General features: G+C 30.2%; 1 pseudogene across 1 annotated transcript; it reads right to left on the bottom strand.

The window, feature by feature from the left end:
* Nucleotides 1-1531: 1531 nt before the first annotated feature.
* On the bottom strand, nt 1532-1620 carry BDCG_17912 (annotated as a pseudogene). Its single transcript has one exon. The product of its transcript is annotated as a tRNA-OTHER (tRNA).
* Nucleotides 1621-25254: the final 23634 nt, after the last annotated feature.

The following is a 25254-nucleotide window of genomic DNA, read 5'->3' as shown; positions in this document are numbered from 1 at the left end:
ATCAGTCTCAGAGTGATAGATAGTTAATAAACAGTATATAATCTTAAGAACTTAACAGATTCTTGTTCAGAGAGTGCTTACAAATTGATAATCTTAATTCAATACTATAGATCTCAGTAATTCATGCATCTGATAGAATAGACTTCTTAGAAAAGCTTCAGTAACTTATTCAGTATTTATCTTATTACAAGATTTCAATATTACATTGTTACTCAATCAGTTCACAATAATCAGAACATTCTTACAATTCTTACTCTTAGAGAGATTAATAGTGAAGTCAATTACTATATCTCATCAGATTCTATCAGAGATATTAAGTGATTTCAGTAGATCTTTTCTACAGTTCTTTCACAAGATAATAGCAGAATAATAATTACAGTTTCAAATGAAATGTCTGATACTGTTTAATATCTCAGATCAGTAGAACTCTTGAGAGATTACTCAGTATAATTATTCATAATCTGAATGACTGATTATATATAAATTATACATCTCTTACATTATCTGAGTGTGTAAGAGTTTAAAGTAAGAGACTCAATGTTATTCACAGAATTGTAGAGTGTTATTATCATCAATTGAATATTCTAAGATATCAATTCTTATACATAGTTCTGAGAGAAATTGAGATACTTCTTGATATACTGCTTCAGTAAGAGTGTGAAGAAGTTCATCAGTCTGATCTGCTATATGTCACAGTTTATTCAGTATAGAAGAAGTGAAGATATCAGTGTCAGTATTAATTCAGAGAGAGAGTGTTCTAATCAGAGAAGTATATATAGTGTTATAAGTTGTTCTATCTTGATTAATCAATATCTTCCAAGAACCCGCCGATAGATTCATCGAAAAGCCCTCGATCATACGAGCATTTTGACCCCATCGCCGACCGCATACCCCGTGTGGTGGTGGAGTTATCCAGCCAAACATGAACCAGACGTCATTCGGAACTCCTGCGTGGGATTATCCCCCCATTCTCCCCTACCACACCACAACCCCGGGCCAAATCGCCATACAAATTGTAAGGTGAAGAGACCTAGCCGTATGCACCAATCTTCTCGATTTTGGAAGATCCCCGATCTGTAGTTGTGGAGATATCTGAGGAACGACCTTCGCGAAAACCCTGTCCATCTTTGATGTTCCAAAACATCAACGCCAAGTCCCACCCTCGTACCGCCCTTCCCAATCTGGCCCATCCCCGGCAGAAAAATACAAAAAGATACCTCGGCGATAATATCAAGCACTTTATTATTATTATTATTATTATTATTATTCTTCCATTATACTTATATGCAAGCGGAGCTTATGATGAGTCCTTGCGTGATGTTAAATACAGGTCAAGTGTTGGTTATACAGGAGGAAATACAGGTGTTGAGACCACGCCAAGATAACAAGAACATAGGAAATACAAAGGAGTGACAATTAGATACATGCGATAATAACTTCCCAGCCCAGGAACATAGAGCAATTCATTGGAGCGATTTGTACACCTCTGTATTTATTAGGAACCTGAGGTGCTTGAGTTCCGGATTTAATGTATCCCCTGCGGGTTTCGAACCCACGCGCCTTGGTTTCCCACGCCAAGGTGCTACCGGGTGGCCGCATTAACCATTCGGCCACCGGGGTTAATATCAAGCACATAACCAACGGACAACGAGTCAACAGCACTAGACTGGCCGCCGGGACCATGAATTTCACATTTGGTCCCATTTGGTCTGGTCTCATACATTTCTTGGCGTGAGTCCCACCAGGACCAAGCCTTAAAAAAATCTGAAAATGGACCATTTCTGAGAGAAATGATGTGAAAAATAACCAGATTTAATTCAAGAACAGTGAAATAAGAGTAATTTTTCAGAATAAACTGTGAAAGATAATCATTCTTTCAAAATCAGAATGAGACTGAGACTGAAGATTAAAATCAGTCTCATTCAGTTCATTCAGTGATTGCTTATATAATCAGAATTTGATAATGATTATTGATAACACTTATGAAATAACTAAATACATTCTTGTACAAGTTTATTCTTCACTTTCTCATGAAAACTACACTTCTCTGATATACTGTGATCAGAGGTATTAAACTGTCTGATAATTCTATGTTTTACAATCATGAATTTCTTGATTATTTCTTCTTATAATTGTTTCTAATGATAGTGATAAATATCTCAACTTGAGTTGAACTTTCACTTCATTCTCATCTCTGTCAATGAAATTGTCAGAATATCATACATCATCAGTGCAACAGTTGAATATATACTCTTAACAATTTTTTATAACTCTAGAATTGATTTAATGTGTAAATTTGTCAGATCATCTTGAAGATAGCAGTTAAATTCAGTTTTACAAATATGTAGTTTTGCCTGATTTTCAGTTGTAATCAATGTATGTAAGTTCTGTTTCAAAGTTAGTATTATAGTTCTATATGATATGAAGCATTATCAAAGATCATTACTTACTAGGGAATTGTATTTCACTGTCTTCACATCTTGAATATCTGCTTATTCAAATCTCTGATAGTTGACATTGTAGTAGTCTCAGACTAATTTGATATATGAGTCTCATTTCTTCTCTGTTCAATCTTGAGAAGTGTAGATATTAACTTGACAGAAGAAATCTAGTAGAGCTGCTACAGCATAGTACTCTGCAAAAGATTGTTTCATTTTACTGTAGTAATATACCAGTTTATTCCTTACAGTAATAATAGCCTGCACTATAGCATCATCTCAGACTGAATTTCTTTTTGAGTGATTCAACTGCTTCTCAAGATAAGTAAATAAACTGTTATACACTCATCAGACTGACTGCAGCATTGATGTACAAGTGATTGAGACTGTCTTTATTATCTTATAAAACTGAAACAGTAAATCAATTATATATTTCAACTGAGTTCACTTCATATCAGAAAGTTTCAATATCTGAATCTTTTCTCAATCAGAGTGTTGCACTCAATAATCAATTATCTGACACAATCAAAGAGTCTGAACAGTTATCTTATATATTGAACTTCATCATATTCTAACATTCTGTATCATATTCAGTGATGTGACTGATTTGTTTATTTATTGAATATTATGAAATTGTTATTATTGTTTAGAAGAGATATAAATTGCATTAGTAATATTTTGAATCTATGATATTTAAATTATTAGTCAATCTATTCAAAATTAACAGTAGTATTACTAAAAAGCATTATCAAAAAGCAATATCAAAAAGTGTTATCAAAAAACATTATCTTTTACAAAGTAAATGTAAAAGTTACTTGAGTAATCACTTTCATCTCATTCTCATCTCAAGAACCAGCCATCTCATTATTCTTCATCTCAATATTAAGATTCTTTATCAGTGTTTACATCACAAGTTGAACCACATGAGCAATGCAGGGAATATGACCTTGTTTATCATTTTATAAATGCAAAGTCAATTTTTGCTCCAAGCTCTTCATCATAGTATAGTTATTCACAGCATTGTCAGTTGTAATTGTAAGAAGACTGAGACTAATATCTTAATAGTCATTTTTAATCACAGTCATTAATATCTCTGTCATATAATCCTCAGTATGACTACTAATCAATGATTCAAATTCAATTAATGTCTCTTAATAAGTTCAGTTCTCATCAATATAATAACATGTAACTCTTATAAATGCAAGATTGTTTGTACTAGTTCATGCATTCACTGTGAGAGACACTCTTTGATGATTCTTCAACTCTGATTCTAGATGTTGCATATTGACTTTGTAGTGTGTCTTGAGGTTGAACTGAAGACAGAATCAATGTGGAATATGAAGATTTGAATTAAGCATTTGAAGAAGTATTTGGAATTTGAGGTTTTCAATTGATTGAAGAGAAAGATTCAGAGATATACATATGTGAAGTAATTGTTCACAGAAGTTATCAGATGAGAGTTGTGAAATCAGAGTACTGATACAGAGTCATTTTCACATAATTTCCTTCAAATTAGAAAGTTAGCATTATCAAAAATTATTATCTAGTAGAGCAACTTACCAGCTCAGTAGTAATTTTCTGATTATTTTTCTTTTGTTGTCTGCATTCTGATAACTTCAGATGTCAGAAAATTCCTTCAGAGCTATAATCAGTTCATGATGAATGTTTCTGAATGAAGTTACAGTGATTGTAGCAGAGAGATGACTCTTCAGTAATCTACAATGCAATCTGTTGATAATTATTCTATAGTTCATCTTGATATTTGTGTTGAGTTTTTCATAAATTTCATGGCCTGAAATCAGATGTGAAGAATGAAGTGATCATTTATTATAATTGAAAGAGAGCATTCTGTGTTGAATTGTAAACAACATAGACTTTGTAATTCACAGTGATTTCTTGAAGAGTTTGTGAATCTTCAATAGAAGTAAAAGAAGTGAAAGAAGTGAATTCAGAAGATATGATAATAATTTGAGAAAGATAATAATTTATTTTCAATAACTGATCACTGATGTGTGTAAGAAGAATTAATATAAGAGAAAATAATCTTGTTTCTTAGCTTAGTTATAATTTTAGTACTAACTCAGATTGAATATCATCAATGTATAAAAGTAAACAAACAATCTTGATTAATCTCTGTCATATTTCTTGAAATATATTAATATTGTGAAAGAGAGTGTTACTAAATTATGTTATCAGATAATATCATTAAAAATATATTAATATTGTGAATATCAATGTTGAAAAAATGTTGATACTTATACATTATAGTGATTTGTGAATCATGATAGTTAAATATATATATATATATATATATTGTTCCTGACTTGATTACAACTTGTACAATAATTTTTAAAAACTTAAAATTAATTTCAATTATTAATAATTATGAACTTATAACTAACTAATATAAAAAGAAAAAAACTTTTTCTACTTATTATCTTTCTTCTCTTTCTCATTCTTCTTATCATTCTTCATAATTCACTTCTTATTCTTCTTCTCCTTCTTCTTCTTCTCATCTGAGGTGATAATCATCTCAAAATCTCTCTTCACTGCCTTCTCAGAGAAGGGTTCTCACTGCTCTCTCTCAGCCAGGTTAACCTGTGCCTCAAAATCCCACATTTTCTGATCTACTGCCTTGGGTTCCATCTCAGCAGTAAGCAGATTGACATGCTCAGAGAGCAGGACTGCCTTCTCAATGTTCTGAATCATGAAGTGTATTCAAGACCTGAATAAGGCCTCAATTCCCTTCTTCTCTGTCAGCTTCTGCTAATCAATTAGAGAACAGAAGCATTATCAAAAATCATTATCTCTCAATAAATAAAAAACTTACCAGTTTTAACTTCTTTATCTCTCACTTCAACACTCTCTCAATCTTCTTCTACTGTCACTTATTTATAGTAACACTCTTCTTCTCTCTCTCTCTCTTCATCTTAGTCTTAAATCATTCTCAGAACTTCTTCTAATCTCACTACTACTGTATGAGACTCTTCACTGTCTTCTTCTTCAATCTCTCACAGGCAGTGCTATTCACATTATTTCTATACTTAGTTCAGTCTAAATCTATCAGAAGTGTTACTTAAAATTGTTATTATTCTACTCTCTTACAGAGCCTCTTCAAGGCATTATAACATGTCTTGTGATCTGTCTTCTCTCACTTGAACATCTTCTTCTTCTCTTTCTTCAATCTGTGACAGTGCTCACACGCCTTAGTGATCTGCAGAACTGCAGAATATTTGAAGAGAGATGACATAATTAATTTCAGTGAGTATTGAAGAAGAGTGAAGGCAGGAGAGACGGTCAGAAATAATATGATGATGATGATGATGATGATGATGATAATGATGATGATGATGATGATAATGATAATGATAATAGTAATGATAATAATGATGATGATGATGATGATGATAATAATGATGATGATGATAATGAAAGAAGAAGTGCATTGAAATATATTACTGACTTATCAAATATAAAGAGACTCAAAGAAAATATTAACAGCTTTCAGTGATGTATAGAAACAGCTACAGTGTTGTATAGCAACATCATCTTCATTTAATACATGCACTGTTGATATTCTTTGTATGCAGTTATCATATAATCTGTATCAGAGATACATGCAGAAAACAGATCTTTATTACTAGAGCAAATGATTGCAGCAATTCTCTGTTTTCATATTATAAAGATAAGTTATTCTCATTTCTTTCTTCTCTCTTTTCTCTTCTTCAATCAATCACTAATTTCAAGCTGGTATGAAAACTATTAAAACACTCTCAGAAACTCTTAAATTGAAGAGTATAGACTAATCAAATTTCAAATGCAGAAGAAATCAAATTATCTTCTACAGATTCAATTACTCATTCTCTCTCAAATAAAACAGCAGTCATGTTTCCTCCCCTCCCTCTCAATCAAACAAAACATGGCCTGTGAAAAGCGAGTACCACACCAGGCCATAATGGCCAACACAGCCCCAGCATGCAGGGCTGCATATGTGCAGTGCATGCTGGACTGGGAGACTGTGTGAATTGCAAACCAGCAGCAGCATCCTAGGGAGAGTCATGCAGTGTGGAAAAGCTGCAACTCTCAGTCATGTGTGCAGAGGGTGAATTGCTGCAGTAAGTGCATGTGCATTGAAGTAACACTTTTTAATAACACTCAGTCTCTGATATGATGAAAATAGAGTCTCTCTGTGAGATTCATTTCTACCAGAAGTCTGAGAATCTTATATTTCTCAAGATCATCTTCACATGCCTTGTCTGTGAAATCAATGAGAGAAATCATTGATTTCAGCATTCTGTCCTTGATGTCATTCAAATGGCAGCAGAGTTCACCCTGGTCACACTTTTTAAGTGTATGTTTTCTAATTATTCACATTTATATAGATATATACTGATTATTTGTTAAATGATGTTAAGACAATGACTCATCACAGCTGTGTTATCCTCACTGTGAGAGATACACAGTTGATGATGAATATTGTGAAGACTCTGAAGAGTGAGTATTTTAAGAGTGCTGCAGCCCTGTAATCTTAATTTTTTTTTGTTTTTGTTTTTTGTTTTTTTCTTTTTCTTTTCTTTTTTTTTTTTATTTTTCTTTCTCTTTCTATCTCTTTTTTTCTTTCTCTTCTTTTTTTCTTTCTCTTTTTTTTTTTTTTTTTTTTTTTTTATTGTGATTTTTTCTTGTTATTTTATTGTTTATTTTTTTATTATTTTTTATATTATACATTTTTTTTTTTTAATTAAAATGATATTGATTATGATCTGTGTTCAGAAAAGTAATGATATTTGATAACACTCTCTGTTAAATTTTCAACAAATGAGCACTATGTTATGATATTATGTAAGTGAGAAATGATTTCATGATCTCATTTGATGCTATTTTCAATAATGAGATCAGAATGAAAATGTGACTAAGAATTCAAACATATTCTTTATCTGGAACTAGATTTTTATTTGAAAAGTGAATCTGAAATCTTTAATATTTGAAATAACGGGATTTGAGATCAATGTGATGAACACAAATCATGATCAGAAGTAATGCTTTTAGGCAATGTGACAACTGTAAAGTTTGGTCCTGGTCTCAGACACGGTCACACGGTCAGTCTAAACAGCACACTAACAACTATAAAATCAGTATATCTCAAGGTCTGACTGAGCCTTTGATCCCTGCACAGTGAGATATATTAAATCTAGTTTTAATACCTCAATATTCAATAGATTCTGCAAGGGATTGAGAACAGCAACACTAGATTTCTATTGAATTTGAGAATTAACTCTATATTGATATAATCATTGACAAAGTCTTCTATTTTGAGATATAAATAACCAGTTCCTCTACATCTCACTGGCAATATTTACATTATTATATAGAAACAGACTTATATTCTCTATAATATCAAGACTCTGAAGAGGGAAAGTCTTGATAGAGAATATACAGTAGTGCATATCTTAGCAGTTTCTATCTCATTCTTCTGCAGCAGTTAATGCAAAAAAAAAAAGATCTTAGAAATAGTTTTTTACTTCTCTTGAAAAAGTAAGGTGTTTTTCTCTGGGTTTTACACAATATTCTTACAAAGAATTAAAAACAGAGTTGTTTTCTGTCATAATTTCATATTCTTTTAAGTAAGAATTACTTTTTCAGTGGCTGAAGAGCTTTTATTAATACTTAATTCTTTTTTACACTCTTTATTAACTGATTTGAGTTGCACACTTGTTGTGTGAGGAGAATTGAATAATTTAGAATAAAATTGAATAGTTTTAATCAATTTCTCTGCAAAAAATTGATTTATTTTTTATCAGTTTTTCTCTCAAAAACTGTCATATCATCTGATTTACTATCAATTGATATCATACTTTTCCTCACTGTATTTCAAGAAAGAGATTGTAAAGATTTTATTGATTTATCTTAAAAATCAATTTTAGTTTATTAGATTCTCTTCAAAAATCTAATCTAGTTACTGAACTAGTGTGAAAGAAATCAGGTGTTTTGTACACAAAAGTCTGCTATCCTTCTTTTGAAATAGTCTAATCAACTTTTCAATTGAAAACAGACTTAGAAACCTCTTAATTGAAACAGTCTGACCAACTTTTCAATTCAAAAGAGTTTAATAAATATCTCAATTGAATTAGTCTGACCAACTTTTCATTGAGTAAGAACAATGAGTTCAAAAGTACACTTAGTTGATGTGGAAAAAGATGCTTTCTCAAATGCTATTTCTGAGATTGAAATTCTGAAGAGAAGAAAGAAAGAAGAAATAGAGAAACAACAAGTTGTTGAAATACAGAAACTTGAAAAAGCAAGTAAAATTCTTGAAAAGCAGTGTCTGAGTGAGATGAATGAAGAAGTTCTGTTAATTCTTCATGCTCAGGCTAGACAACTACAGGAAGTGATCAAGTTCAAACTTGGAATTTCAAACACAGTTCAAAAAACTTTGAAAATTCCGAATATAATCACTGACTCTTCAGTTTGCTCTTCTTTCTTTTCTACTTCTTCTTCTTCTTCTTCTTTAAATCAGAAGAAAACATATGCTCAAGCAGCTGAATCTGCTGTCTCTAAACCTGCTGTCTCTAAATCTGCTATCTCAAAACCTGCTCAAAATTCTGAGAAAACTGAGAAGAATACTGCTCATACTTCTAGTGATAGAAGAGTGAAGAAAAAAATGTAAAAAGAGAAAAATCTTCAAATCTTCAGAGATAGAAGACTTATTCTCAAAGACTCAAATCAGAACATATTGCAGAGAAATAAGCTAAACTCAAACCTCATTTTCAGAATTAGAAATGAAATCAATCAGCAGTTCTTTTCTCAGTTAATGACTGATATTGAAGTTCAAAAATCAGTTATAGCTTCAATTGAGTCATTCTTCTTTAAAAACTTCATTATTCTAACTACAATGTCTGAATTCAGTACTGAATTCCTTATTCAGAATGAGAATCTCTGAAAATCAGCAGTGAAATCTTTGTTAAACACAACAATTCTATCTGAGAGAGATGAAAAGTAAGACAAATTCATTCTTTATAATATTTCAGTTGAAATTTTTGACTGTGAAGAAGAAATGCTACTTCTCAAAAATGAATTAGAAGAATACAACTCTATTCAACTGAGAAAGGAGTCTGTATGACTAAATTCAATTGAGTTCAGACAAAGCAGAAGAAATGCCTCTGTTCTAGTATATATAAAGACAATGAAACAGTTGAAGATCTCTGAAGTAAGAGTAGCAGGTTTGAAAATGAGAGTTCATGAATACAAAGACTCAAGAATGAATCTCAAAGCTCAAACACAGTGTTCAAACTGTCAAAGATATGAACACTTTACAATCTTCTGTTTCAGAGACTCAAAATGTGCATTCTGTGCTAGAGATCATAAAACTAGTGAGCATAAATGTGAAACATGCTTAAAAAGAGATGAAATATGTCAACACACTCTGCTTAAATGCTCTAATTGCAAAGAAAAACATGCATCTAGCTCAAAAGAATGTATGTTTACTTCAAGAACTCAAAAGAACTGAAGAAAAGATGAAGCTCAGAGTAAACCTAGAACTGAAGAGAATAGTCAAGCCAGTAAACTTATAACTACAAGCTTAAAAAGAAGAAACTCTCAATTATCTAAGTTTTCAAACTTCAATTCTTCAGTGAAATGTAAACAGAATTTGAATCCTCAAACTTCTGTTAAGATTAGAGAATTGAGAAATGACTCTGATGATAAACTAGATATAATACAAGTAGTTAAGATTTCTACTTTTCAGAACAGTTATAATCTACTATCTGATGATAGTAATTAGATTCTACTCTACTCTCTTTTAGTATGAATATACAACAAAAACAACAAAAAAAGTTTAAAAACTCTTCAAAAATCACATTTATTCAAAATAATGTGAATAGAAACTCAAATTGCATTTATTCTTATCTTCAAATTGTATTTGAATAAAAAGTTGATTTTATACTGCTTCAGGAGCCGAATTTTAATGCTGAGCAAAAATATGTCATTTCTCACTTAAGCTACTACTGCTTTTTACCTCAAAAGTCTGAGATAAAGTCAAGAGTAGTGATCTATGGAAGAAAGAGATCAAGATATCAATTTAATCTACAATTTAATATCATGTCTGACTCTGATATTCTGGTGAGTGACATTATAGATAAAGAAAATGAGTTTGATACTATACAGCTCATAAATATCTATAATGAAAAGTTATTGAAGAAATATAACAATATCTGGACAATTGATAGAGGATTTCTGAACATAACTTCATCAAGAAACTCTATAATTGCAGAAGACTTCAATGCACATCATCTCTGATGAAATTCAGAATGCAAGAGAGCAGTGAGAGCTGATAATCTGGTTAAATAGATCTTTGAGCATTCAATAGATTTGGTTAATAAGTCTGATCAACAAACATTCTTTAGAAAAGGCATGAAATAGAAGTCTATTATAGATCTAATCTTCATGTCACAAAATCTAATGAAAAGAAGACTTGTAAACTGGTTTATTAATTTAAATGAGACATCAGGATCAGGTCATGAGATTATTCAATTTGATATTGAACTGAGTGAAAAACAAATGAGTGAAAATCCTCTTCTCTCTAATCAGTATAACTTTGAAAAAGCTGATTGAAAAGCAGTTGAAGAAAGTATAAAACTGTTAAAATCTGAGAGACAGAATGAGCTATATTGAAATTCTGGTCAAGATATCTCAAATGAAATGCTTGAGAATAGAGTGAAGCTTATTACATCTATTATTCTAACAAGTGTTAGAGATAATATTTCAAAGAGAAAATCTTCTGAGTATTTAAAACCTTGGTGAAATGAGAATATCTCATCTAAAAGAAAAGAATTAGCTACTGCTAGAAGAGATTGAAAGAATGATGTAATATCTGATGAAGAGTTCAAAGCTGTCAGAAATGAATATTTTTTAGATATTAAAAGAGCTAAAACAGACTGCTGGAATAAATTTCTTGAAGAAGCACAAGAAAAGAAAGTTTTTAAAGCTTTTAACTATACTAAAACAAGAAGTGTAGCAAAACTTCCAGCCTTGAAATATGAGTTTCAGAATGAATCATATACAGCAAACTCTTTTGAGAAAAAATGTCAAGCTTTCATGAGAATTCTTTTTCAGAACTCATCAGATTCAGATTCAGATTGAGATTCAGATTCAGAGAAAGAGAATATATCACTTCTCAACTACATTGATGAAAATGACTGGGAATGGCCTGATCTTACACAAGATGAATTAGAGTCAGCTATCTTCTCAAGTTCTGTTAAAACTGCTGCAGGTCCTGATTCAATTAATCACTTGATTATTCAGAATACATATTTCTACTTAAAGAATGAATATTTTGAGCTCTTTTTCAATCTCTTGAAAAATGAATATCATTCTGAATGCTGAAGAGAAGTCACTGAAGTGATTCTTGTAAAATCTAATAGAAAAACTTCAATTCCTAAGTCATATAGAGTAATATCTCTATTGAACTGCCTAGGAAAGGTTTTAGAAAAGATAATAGCTACTCAACTATCTTTTATAAGCTCTATAGATGATTCTCTTTTATTCAGTGAATAAATGAGAGGTAGAAAACAGTGTTCTGCAATTGACACTGTTCTCTCAGTTGTTCATAATATTCAAATAGCAAAGCATGAGAATCTGGTCTCAACTGCAGTTTTTATTGATATAAAAGAAGCATTTGACCATGTTTCAAAGTCAAAGTTAATTCAGACATTGAAGATATTAAAACTGTCAATTTCTCTAATAAAATGAGTTAACTGTTTTATATCTAAAAGAAGTATACAACTCTTCTTTGATGGAATGAAACAAGACAAGACTGATATAAAAATAGAAGTATCACAGAAATCTTCAATCTTGCTCATTTTATTTGCAATATACACTGCATATCTATTTAAAAACAGAAATATGAGAATAGTGCGATCTCCAAGTTATGTGGATGATATTGGTCTAGTCTACAGCTCAAAAACTATCAAAGAGAATTTGAAAGTAATTGAAGAAGCTGCAAAGAAAATCTTTGTTAGAGCAGATATCAATCAAATTCAATTTAATATGAATAAAACTGAGTTAATTCATTTCTTTTCTAGATTCAATGAGAAAGAACTATCTCTAACTCTTTTAAATAGAGAGATTAAACCCAGTGTAAATGTCAAATGATTAGAAGTATGATTAAACTCCAAGTTGAATTTTAAATATCACATTCAACAAAGAACTGTCAAGGCAGAAAGACTATTGAACAACATAATCAGACTATCAAATACAGAGAGAGATCTATTCTTCCAGGCTATGAAACAGTTATATATAGCCTGTATTACATCAGTAGCTGATTATGAAGTTCAAATTTGGTGGAATAATCAAGGGAATTTCACTGAACTCTTTCAAAGTCTGTAAAACAGAGCCTTGAGAAGAATTCTGAGAGCATTCAAATCATCTTCTATTAAAGCAATGAAAATTGAAGCTTTCATTCCTTCTCCTGCTATTAGATTTGAAAAGGCCTGTATAAACTATGCTCTGAGAGTTGTAAAGATGAGCTCAAATCATATAATCAGAGAAAGAGTCTCTTCTTCATTTTCATCAATTAACTCTGGAAATGAACTGAATTGAAATAGATTTCTTGATTGAAATGAAAATAATTCTTCAAAGAAAATGCCTTCTTAACTGTACAGACTATGCTCTCTGATTAAAAATCAATTTTCTTCTTTAAATATTGAAAAAGTTGATCATGAGAAGTTATCTCCCTGAAGAGAAAAGCTTGAATCTCTTATAGATTTATAAATAAGTAAACTATCAAAAGAGAAAGAATATGAACAGTATTCAAAGAGAATCTCTACAATCAATATAAAAGACTCTATTCTGATTTATTCAGATAACTCAAAAAATGAGAACTTGAATAGATTAGGCGCAGGCATTGCTTATACTGCAGATAATATCAATTTTATCTCAGATTTATGAAATCTAGGCTCTGAATGTGAAGTCTTTGATGCTGAACTATTTGCAATAGTAAAAGCTTTCAAACTCATTGAAATAAAATCTCATAGAAGAGGAAATTGTTTGAAAGAGGTATGAATATTCTCTGATAGTCAAGCTGCTTTAAAAAGACTTAGAAATAGTCAGATTCATAATGATCAAATGAATCTTGAACTGATCTTAAACTCTGTTTTGAAAATTCAAAAGAGAAGAACATCAAAGCTGATTATTCATCTACACTGAGTTCCTGCTCATATGAATATTCATGACAATGAATTGACTGATTCAGCTGCAAAAAAGGATGCAGAATTAAGCAGATCTATTTAAAAAATTGTATCCTGATCTTTTATAAAGAGAAAAATAAAAGAATCTTGTTTAGACAAGTGAAATGAAAGCTGATAAAAACAAAAGAAGAGTATACATTATTCAAGATTTGAAACAAAGCTCAAGTGGAAATCTTGTTCAATTAAATGTAAAAAGAAAATATTCTCATTTATAATACAGCTGAAACTAGGACATGGCTATTTCAAATCTTATATACAAAGATTTGATGATAGATTTGACTCAATAGAATGCTCATTCTGTAATACAAATAAGAATTCTGAGCATATTGTAATGTACTGTGCATTATACAATAGTCTCAGAGCCAGATTGAAAGAGAAGTATGATCTAAATCAATTAAATATGAGATTCTTATTCTCAACTGAGACAGGAATTAAATACTTAATAGACTTTCTATCAGAAACTCAAGCAGCTATAAGAAAATGGTTAAATTCAGAATTATCTGAATATGAAGAGAAGGAAATCAACCAGATATAGTCTGTTAAAACAGCTATATACTATCTTTTAATAATTTGTTTTATTACAGTCTTTCTTTATTTTATCTTTTTCTTTCAATTTCTTTCTGTCTATCTATTTAATGTGTCTATCTTTAAGACTGTGTTCTCTTTTCCTTTGTCATGATATTGTCAAATGATTTCAAAGTATGAGATGATGTTAAAACACTGCAATTTGTAAACAGTTTTTGTATTCTGGGCTGGAATTTTCTGATTTTGCATATCTGAAATTGATGAATGTATAATAGTTAACTTTACAGATATAGGAAAAACTCTGAGAACTAAAAGTTCTCAGGTAGATGTCATAGTCTCTGACTGCATACATCTATAATTGAAGAATAATAATAATAATAATAAATCAATATCTTCAGATCTAAGAGCTGATGCTCTCAGTTCATTCAACAGATGTCTGTTACATTAACAGATATATCTTACTCTCATTACAAGAGAGCATCTATCATTGAGTTCTAACTGTCAGATCTGTAGTGTATTATAAAATGAAAGTGACTTAAGAACTCAGATCATTGTATCTGTTACTCAGTGAGTTTACAGATTATTATAAAATACTTGAGATTCTTATAATCTGTGATTATCTCAAATTCAGAGACACTTTGAAGTTCAGAGTTTCATTCTTTTAAATAGTATACAATTGTGAGAAGTTTCTTATCATAGATCTTATAGTTATATTCAGTGAGACTCAGTTTCTTAGATATGAAGATATATAATTATATGACATCTTTATTATTATATTGCAATATAGCTCTCTCTGTAACATAGTCAGAGAAGTCAGCTTCAATAACTATTCTATAATCAGAGTTAAATATCATTAGTAGAGATATATTAATGAATATCTTCTTTATCTGTGTGAATGCAGTTTTAGTATTCAGTAATCACTAAAATACTGAGTTCTTTCTGATAAGTTCTGTAAGTGATCTCACAATATCTGAGAAGTTTCATATAAATCACTGATAGAAGTTAGTAAATCTGATAAAGCTTTGTACATGTTTCACAGTATATGAAGCTTCTCATTCAAGAATGACAGAGACTTTCTTGAGATTCATTTAAATCTCCTTGCCAGCTTCTATGATAAAACCTAGATATTTAATACTCTTGACTTTGAAGTCATACTTATTAATATATATTAATAGTTCTGCTTCTTACAATTATTGTAATACTCTTTACATGTATTCTTGATATTCTTTTCTGAATTCATCAGTAAAGATGAGAATGTTATTTAGATATACAGATATAAATTCATCAAGAAAATTCTGAAGTGCTTAGTTAATATACTTCTGAAATGTACTGAGAGTATTGATCAGTTCAAAGAGTATAACTATTTATTCAAAGAGATTATAACATGTTCACAATACCGTAAGTCATTCATCTTATTTAATGATATGAATTTTATAAAATGCAGTGATAATATCTAGTTTTATAAATCATTGAGCTTGTCTGATGCAAGCTAGAGTTTCATTGATAAGAGATAAAGAATAGCAGTTCTTCTTGATTAATCTATTCAATTCTTGATAGTTTACACAGAATTGAAGTTCTTTATCTGATTTCTTTGCAAAGAGAATAGAAGCTGCAGTGAAAGAGTTTCTAATATATATGAATTTCTTATTCAATAGATCATTGAGTGTCTTCTGAAGAAGAAGAAGTTTATCTTGAGATATATTATAAAGAGAGTCTTATGATGACTCAGAATTTTTATCATTCTTCTTTTCTAACTTGATGCTGTGATCTACTTCTGAGTGTTGTAAGAGAAGTATATTTGTAATATTATTTTGTCAGAAGACATCTAGATATTCATGATATTATTGAAAGAGTTTTGTATAAGAATCTGTTATTATAATACAGAATAACTTCTCTAGAGCTTTCTTAATATCAGTCAGACTGATGAAATAGATTATTACATAGTTCTGTTATCAGTGATCTTTTCAGTGACTTCTTTTTCAGAGCATTTCATAGATATTGACAGAGATCTGTGTTAGATTTATAGTCTGATAAATATTATCTTCATAGATTCTATCATTGTTAGAAAATATTAAGCTTCTGTTTTAAGTGTTTAATAAGATATCTTATTCAGATAGTCAGACAAGTTCTAATATAAGATTATAATTGAGATTATTAACTTCATATGTATAGACATCTTCATATTAATTGTAAGAATAAGTGCTCGCAGGCGATTATTCAGGTGTTTGCAGCTTGGCGTGATATGTACTGTTAACTACTAGAAGTATTTGTGATAGAAAGATAAAATGTAGAGATCAAATGTATAGTAGTATTCAAGCTGAGTTGTGAATAGTATTCACAAACTTCAGTCTATATAGTTGTGTGTAGCCAAGAGCTGCTAATTCTATTAATTACAATTAATTACATGAGAGATAGAAATAGAGGTAAAGAATCTGTGAGAAGTGAGATTTCTTATATACTCTTCTCTTTCTAAGACTTTGTCTGTGAAGTCTTTCACTGAGTGACTTTATAGAATCAGCTCAGCACTGCAGTAATTGTAACATGACGGAACTGAAGCAGTGGCTAGTCAGCAGCGTCATGTAGAGATAGTTGTTTAAGAAGCTGTATAAGTGAGCTTGACTATCTTACTTAAATAGTGAGCTCATAGACTACAGAGTTATTATGAGAATATCACAGATATAATACTTAGTATACTAAGAAGATTATATAAGACACACAGTAACTCTTGTATATATTTCAGTAGAAGAAAAACAAATCACTGACTTCTTTAATAAGAAGTCAGCATATAGCTATTCTATATAGAAAATGAGCAGATACTCTTCTCTTATTTCATGAGTGAGAATAGATGAAGTAATATCTCAGTGATATCTTATTATCAAGGAAAAGTAATCTGCTGACCTTATATAGAAGTAAGGTTCTTATATTCATCAATCAGATCTTTCTATGATATATCTGAATAATGTTATAGAGCAATTGAAAACTGGTTCAGACAGAATGAAATTATTCACATAAAAGTAATATGCTGTGTGAAACTGTAACAGAGTCTTAATACAGCTGAGAGTGTGATAATACTCTTCTCTTTAAGAGTATAGTCTCTATACTCTCAAGATTATCAGATTAGAAATTATCTTTGTTATATAGCAATGATTATCAACTGATTTGATAGCACATATGCTGTATATGATATAAAGAAATAGATGAGTTTTTCTGCTAACTGTGTAGATCTTTCTTTTTTCATCTTTATTCAAATTAAATGTGTGATAAGTGGATTTCTTATATATTAATTTAAAATGTGAAAAACATAGTTAATAAGTGACTTACAGATCTCTCATTATATTTCATTCTATATATGAAATTCTCTACAAAAGTAGTGTGTTTTAGAGACAAAGCTAACAGTAGTAGCAGGATTTTTTGAAAAGATTTCTCTCTCTGTGACACATTTTTCTTCCCTTTCCCTCATCTGTAATAGTGAGTGCATGAGAGCATCATTCTTGAGAGACAATAAGAGACTTATTCTGACATTTTCTAGTAAATAATAAACATCTTTGTGATGAAGCTGCAGCCTCTGTGATCATCAAGAAAGTTAGGTTGAAGGCAGAGACAGTGATATTAATGAGCTGTGAAAGTATCACTCTCATTATCATATCTTCTTCTGCTTCTCTTGCAGCAATAGTAGTAGTTGCTGTGCCTTGCAGTGAGATGTCATTTCTTCTGTCAGTCAGTTTATCTGTGTCTGGTTCATTCTCTGCTCTTCTCACTGCTATTGCAACACTGCTCTTCTCTTCAATTAATATAATAACATATGACTCTGTGCGATCATTTGAAGAGAATCTCAGAGAGAGCTTGATTTCAGAAACAGCAGTTCTGAGAAGCTTAATTAATAGTTCTTCTCTCATAACACATTTGAGTTCTGCTTGAGATACTGCTGAGTTGAGTCTGCAGAGTTCTGTGATTTCTTTATCTTCTCTCTGTGAGAAGGCTCTGATACAGTCTCTGACTAATATCACTACTTATCTGCACTACACTAAGCAGCTGAAGAAGAGAAGGATTTTATATATCTGTCTCTTCTACTACTCTCATTATTTTCATTATATCTGTAACAATGACTTCTGTCTCTCTGTAAGTATTATCTCACAGAAAGATGTTGTATCAGTTCTGATAAAAAGCTTAGATGCTTAAGTAGTACAGAGTGAGAGTCTCAGAGCTTCAAGTATTGATAAATTCTATCAAGACTGAGAAGATTTCTCTTACTCATCTGCAAAAAAAGATAAAAGCATGAATCTCTAAGATGAAAAAACATCTCAGAATGACTGATCTTAAGAAGAAATTAATCAGTGTCACTGTTGAAAGTGCTGCAGAGATCAATTACTGATTAAAGAGAATCTTACTTCAGTTGAAGCAGATGACTGAGATACATTATAAGTTAATAAGTTAATATATTCAGTATCTCTCATACTCTTCTACAGCATGCTTCTCTGCAGTATCACAGTACTAACTTCTTAATAGACAAAGATACTAATACTAAAGACTTCAATAGTGAAGAATGAGTTTGATAAGAGTGTGATTATTAATGAGTAGACTCTGATCTCTTCTTTTACTTTTTCAGCAGGCTGCAGCTCTATTAGAATAGCAGTAGTCTGCAGATTAATAATATTAATTTTTTTATTAATTTCAAATATCTCTTTTCTCTAACTGCTTCAGGACTTTTACACTTGTGTAGTCTTATTAAACTTCTAAAAAGTTCTTTAAAAGAAAATAGAAGAAGAGTGCTATAGAGCTCACAAGATATCTGCTTATTACTATGAGATTATCTCTAAAAACTCTTTAAGAAAAAATGAGAAGTCTTAAGTAGTATTTCTTATTCAACATCTCTGATATGTAATGAGATGATCTCTACTAGCTGTCTTATAGCTTGCAATCTCTTTCTCAGTATTTTTCAAATACTCAAGCAGTTCTTATGAATTCTCTGATAATAAATAATCTTTTCATTTCATAAGATATTGAAGCTTCTTATAATATATTCACTTATTCAATATTTTCTCTACAAGATATTCAGTATTACTCTCAATCTTAATATTATTCAGCTGAGATGACTTCACTCTGAGATGTTACTTATAGAGCTTTAAATAGAAAATGTGAAAAACAGAATGAATTAATTTCAATTCTGTAAGTAATTTTAACTTATATATCTGCTTACTCATCACTCTTGTTACTGAGAAAGATTCTAGTCATCACTCACTGAGATTCTTACACAGTCTCATTGTCTTAATATTCTTTGCTGAAAGTAGTACTTAGTTCTCTATCAAGAACTTCATTGAAAGATGTTTTTAATTATAGTATTTCATCTACTGCTTCTGAGTATGATGAATGCTTTTCACTGTCTTCTTATGAATTTTATTCAAAAGTTTCAATCTCACTTTTACTTCTGATACTGAGAGATACTCTGTTCTCTGTATCTGTTCAACATTCTGACTATCTATCTCTCTCTTTAAAATGTCATCTATGACATCACTGAGTAATAAAGAATTATATTCATAATAAGTATAGAAAGAAGATTCTTTAAGATTATATTATTTACATTATTATATACAAATTCAGTGATTAGAAGATGTTTAAGTCAATCATTCTAATAATATAAATAGAACACTTAAAAATGCTGTTCTAGTATCTGATTCTGATATTCAGTCTGATAATCTGTCTGCAGATGAAATATAATACTGAGAAGGCATTTTATTATAAGATAATAGTAAAAAGCTGATCAGTATTTACTGATGAAGAGAGATTCTTAATCTGTTATCAATAATTTTAAAGCACTGTGATTATAAATAATAATATTTAAAAACAGGTTAGTTAATTCTGAGACTTTAATCTTTTTATAAGTAGAGATATATCTGATCATCTTTATAAAGTAGTTAACAATGATTAAAATTAAGTCATATTCTTTGACTCTTGTTGACTTCAGCAGATCAACTATGAAATTTATTAATAGATTCTGTCATGAGTTCTTTGAAACAGACAGTGATATCAACTCACTGTATTAATTATACTGCAGAATCTTTATTCTTTAATAGATATTATAAGTTTTAATATACTCTTTAATATCTGTCTGAAGCTTGTTTTAAATATATTTATATTTTAGAAGCTTCTTAGTCTTCTTTAATCTGAAGTGCTCTGTATGAGAATTATTATAATAAATTCTTAATAACTTCTGACACACTGCTCTGCTATAAGAGATGAAGACTGAATTATTTAGCAGTAGAAGTTCACATTCTTCTAGTTATCAGTGACTTAGTTTCTTAACAGTACTATTCTACTCAGAGTCTGTCTCTTTCAAGTTTAAATCAGATTCTTTCTTCTTCAACTTCTGAATTTAAGCTGTAGTAGAGATATTCTTCTTCTATAACTTATTAATAAATTTCAAAAGTAGTTGAGTTGAAAGATTGTAGATCATTTCATTCTTTGTCAATTCAATGATTGTAAGATATAATATAAGAAGCTTATAATCTTCAGTATCAGTTCTCTGCAGAGATCTGAGTTTTCTTTCATCTCTCATACTAAGTTATACAGCTGTCTCTTCAGTGCTGTTTTCAAGCTTCAGAGAATTTCAACTCTCTGCAGTCAGCATCTTCTGCAGTAATGATAGAGATTCTTTTATAGAATTCTTCTTTATATCAATGATATTATAATCAGACTATTTAGATAATATATCAGTGAGATTAAGCTGATCTGAATGATATTAGATATAGAAATTATACTCTGAAAGCAGCTCTACTTATCTGACTTGATATTCTGTCAAGCTCTTTATTATCAAGAAGTAACACAGATTTATATAATCAGTAAGAACTTGTACTGAGTACTTACTACTCTGAAGATAATATTATCAGATCTTAAAGAATTTGACAATTACTAATCTCTTTTAATTATGAATATCATATCTTCTCTGTGTGAGTAATAACTTCTTGAAGAAGAAGATCACTGATCTTTATTCACAGCATCTTATAGACTTCATGAAAAAATCTTCTCTCATAGATAATTCATTACCTATTTTCTCAGAGATAATTATTCTCTGATTCTTTCAATGTTGAAAGGCCTCTGATATTAATTGTAAAAAGATTTCACAGATCTCATTCTCAGATGCATCAGTCTCACACTGACTGAGTAAGTTAAGATTAAAATAATTCAGTATTATGATATCTGTAAAAGCTTGTTTCAATTCTGCAAATGCCTGTGCAGTGTCTTAAATGAGAATAAATAGTTCTGTTTTTCTGTCTTTCACACTTCTCTTTAACAGATCTGTAAGAGGGACAGTAATCTGTGAATATATATAGATAAATTATCTGTAGAAATTTAGAAATTTTAGAAATATCTGCATCTTATAATATATTCACAGTGCTGATCAGTTCTTAATGACAGAGATCTGACTTCTGTTTATTGAAATGCTGTTCATTTCAATAATATAATCTAAGAAATCAATCTTCTATATGTAGAATGAGCATTTTTCAGTGTTTGCATAGAGTTAATACTGTCTCAAGCAACTCAACACTTCTCAAATATGAGTATCATATTCTTTCTCTAATTTTGAGAAGATTAGAATGTTGTTCAGATATACTATACAGAAGATATTAACAAGATCTCACAGTATCTCATTTATATAGATCTGAAAGATAGCTGAAGCATTATAAAGATTAAAAGATAAAACAAGATATTCAAAATTGCTGTACTTGATATAAAAAGCTGTTTTTTAAATATTATCTTTATTAACTCTGATTCTATAATACAAATTCTGTATATCAATCTTTGAGAATATCTTTACTTCAGATAATCAATCAATCATCTCATCAATTAACAGTAATGAATAGTAATTCTTAACTGTCATCTTATTAAGACCTCTGTAGTCTATACATAGACATAGTCTACTATTCTTCTTGAGTATAAAGAGTATAAACATCTCTGTCAGACTCTTTGATGAATATATTCAGTTCTTTGATTGCACTTTCTTAAGATATTTGCACAGAACATTCAATTTCTTTACAGATAAGTTGTAAAGAGATCTGTACAGTGCTATTACACTGTCTTCAAGATAAATCTTATATGATATCTTGATATCAGGAAACTTCACTGCTTTTCTTTTCAAAAAGACATTCTTAAAATCTGTAAAGAGATATCATATATATCTGTCTTCAATGACAGATACTGCTGCTAATCTTGCAGCAAGAGTGATGACTTCTTCATCTATCTTTAAGTCTCAATCATCTACTACACAGTATATCAACTCTATCTTTTTCTCAAGATTCTTCTGATGAAACTCTTCAGATTTCTCTATCACTGTCTCTTAATTAGTGAGACAGTACTGTCACATCTGAGTAACTCAGTCAATGAGAGAATTATTTTCTCTCAATCATAGAAGATCTAGAATAATGTTCTTATCTATAATATTAACTGAATGAAGAAGCAGACTGCTTTTCTTGAAGATTTCTTCTAAGTCTGTGATCACACATGTCACTTGAATTATGTTAAAACAGTGATATTTTATTTCATTAGTAAATTTTACATGATCTGACAGATCTATCTTCTTTTAACTCTTCATCAAAGAAAAGAAATAGAATATGAAGTTAATATTCACTTCAGAGTCAAGTAAGCATCTCACTAGTATCTTCTCATTCAGAGTATATATTATGATTGTAATATGAACTTAAAGATATGAGAATTATTAATTCTTTATTTCTTTCTCTTCTTTATCTTTCATGAATATATTTATCAGAAGAGAAGTTGACTTTGAGAAGATATCTTCTTAGTTTCTTCTCTTCTTCAGCTTCTTATAATTACTGACATAGTAATTATCAGCTTTACAGTTGAAACAGAAATCTTTATCAAATCTTTTTTAACATTTCTTCACAGTGAGTGAAGAATCAGAATACTTCAAATTCTTCTTTACTTTCTCTGCACTGAAGCTGTCATAATACTGTTTAAATTCTGTTATTGATTACTTAGAAGAAGTCTTGTTAATCTTTTTCTTAAAGAATTGATTATTCAAATAGATTCAGAAAGTCAGATTAACAAGCTCAGTGTAATTAATTAATGAACTCTGATATTATAATATTATTATCTGTATCTTATGAGTCAGCTTTATGAGATAAAGCTGTATTTTTAATTAATTCAAATCATCAGTTAATTTCTATCAATATTCTTCAAATCTTGTATTGAAATTGAAAGAATTCTTATTATCTCATTAATATAATGAGTTAAATCACTGTACTACTGTGAAGCTGCAGTTGCAGTGATCTTTGATTTAATTCAGTAGAAAGTTCTTGAATTCTTTCTAAGTCATTGCAGTATTAATACACTCAAGCTCTCTCTTCTTAATGACTTAAGTAGTCACAGAGATGTCTTTAAGAAGGTTGATAGTGTATATTACTTATATCTTATAAGTATTATACTGACTCAGATTAAGGTGAAATTTTCATTCAAGAGTACAGATAAAGCTGTGAAATTCAGATAAGATATTTCTCTTATATCTCAGAGAATCTCTGATCTTAATCTCTCTATCTTCATAATAGATATAGGTGTGTAGAGGCTGCAGCAGTGATAGAGTGATTAAAGAGCTTATGTTAAAATATACAGCAGGTTCAGAAATCTCAGATTTCTGCTGAGATAGAGATGTATACACTTTAGAAAATAATATAGTGTTTTTCTCAGAGAGTGAGATCAGATCAGTCTCAGTATAAGTGTATAAGATTATATTAATCTATTAGAGCTTGACTGATTCAAACTTGTAATCAGATCAAGTGATTTGAATTGTAATATAATAGAACTGAAGTGATGACTAGTCAGTAGTATTATATAGAAGTAGTTATTTAAGAAGCTGTATAAGTGAACTTGACTATCTTACTTAAATAGCAAGCTCATAGACTACAGAATTATTATAAGAATATCACAGATATAATACTTAGTATACTAAGAAGATTGTATGAGACATGCAGTAACTCTTGTATACATTTCAGTAGAAGAAAAACAAATCACTGACTTCTTTGATAAGAAGTCAGTATCTAGCTATTCTATATAGATAATGAGCAGATACTCTTCTTTCATTTCATAAGTAAGAATAGTCAGAGTGATACCTCAGCAACATCTCATTGTCAAGAAAGAGTAATCTGCTGACCTTGTATAGAAGTGAGGTTCTTATATTTATCAATTGAATCTTTCTATGATATATCTGAATAATGTTATTATTATTATTATTCTTCAACTATAGATGTATGCAGTCAGAGACTATGACATCTACCTGAGAACTTTAGTTCTCAGGGTTTTTTCTATGTCTGTAAAGTTAACTATTATACATTCATCAATTTCAGATATGCAAAATCAGAAAATTCCAGCCCAGAATATAAAAACTGTTTATAAATTGCAGTGTTTTAACATCTTTTAATACTTTAAAATCATTTGACAATATCATGACAAAAGAAAAGAGAAAAAGAACACAGTCTCAAAGATAGACACATTAAATAAATAGATAGAAAGAAATTGAAAGAAAAAGATAAAGAAAAAGATAAAGTAAAGAGAGCTACAGAACAGACCTCTGCAGTTTACATCTTAAGCTATATACATATTTTAACATTCTATATAACCGACCGCTGTCTCTGTTCTCTCAGACCCGCTTCAGGGGTTATCATTCCCTCTAAAGAGCCGCCGCCCAGCTAGCTCCTGTAACTAGCTTACTCATAAGTGAGATTCTCACTAAGAATAACATGTAGAATAGTTGAAGGTTGTATTGATAGATCTATCTACAGAAACATAATATAGTGGTGGGTCACGTGATCTAGTGGGATCGCTAACTGCAACAGTCATAAGGGCCAACACCCCCCCTCGAGATAACAAGAATCACATACAAAAACACCCAAACCACCAAGATAGTCTGTCAAAACCAAATACAAATATAAAATTAAACATTCCCAACTTTTACACCTGTAAGACCTAGCAAAACCATGAATCATGTAAATATCACATTGTCTAGAGGTTTAGTGAGTTCATTCACTGTTATCTGAGTGATGAGA

The sequence above is a fragment of the Blastomyces dermatitidis genome (genome assembly GCF_000003525.1).
Source record: "Blastomyces dermatitidis ER-3 genomic scaffold supercont1.13, whole genome shotgun sequence".
In the NCBI taxonomy this organism is placed as follows: domain Eukaryota; kingdom Fungi; phylum Ascomycota; class Eurotiomycetes; order Onygenales; family Ajellomycetaceae; genus Blastomyces; species Blastomyces dermatitidis.
Note: the sequence above shows the minus strand (reverse complement) of the source record. Positions and strands in the feature narration are given on the sequence as shown.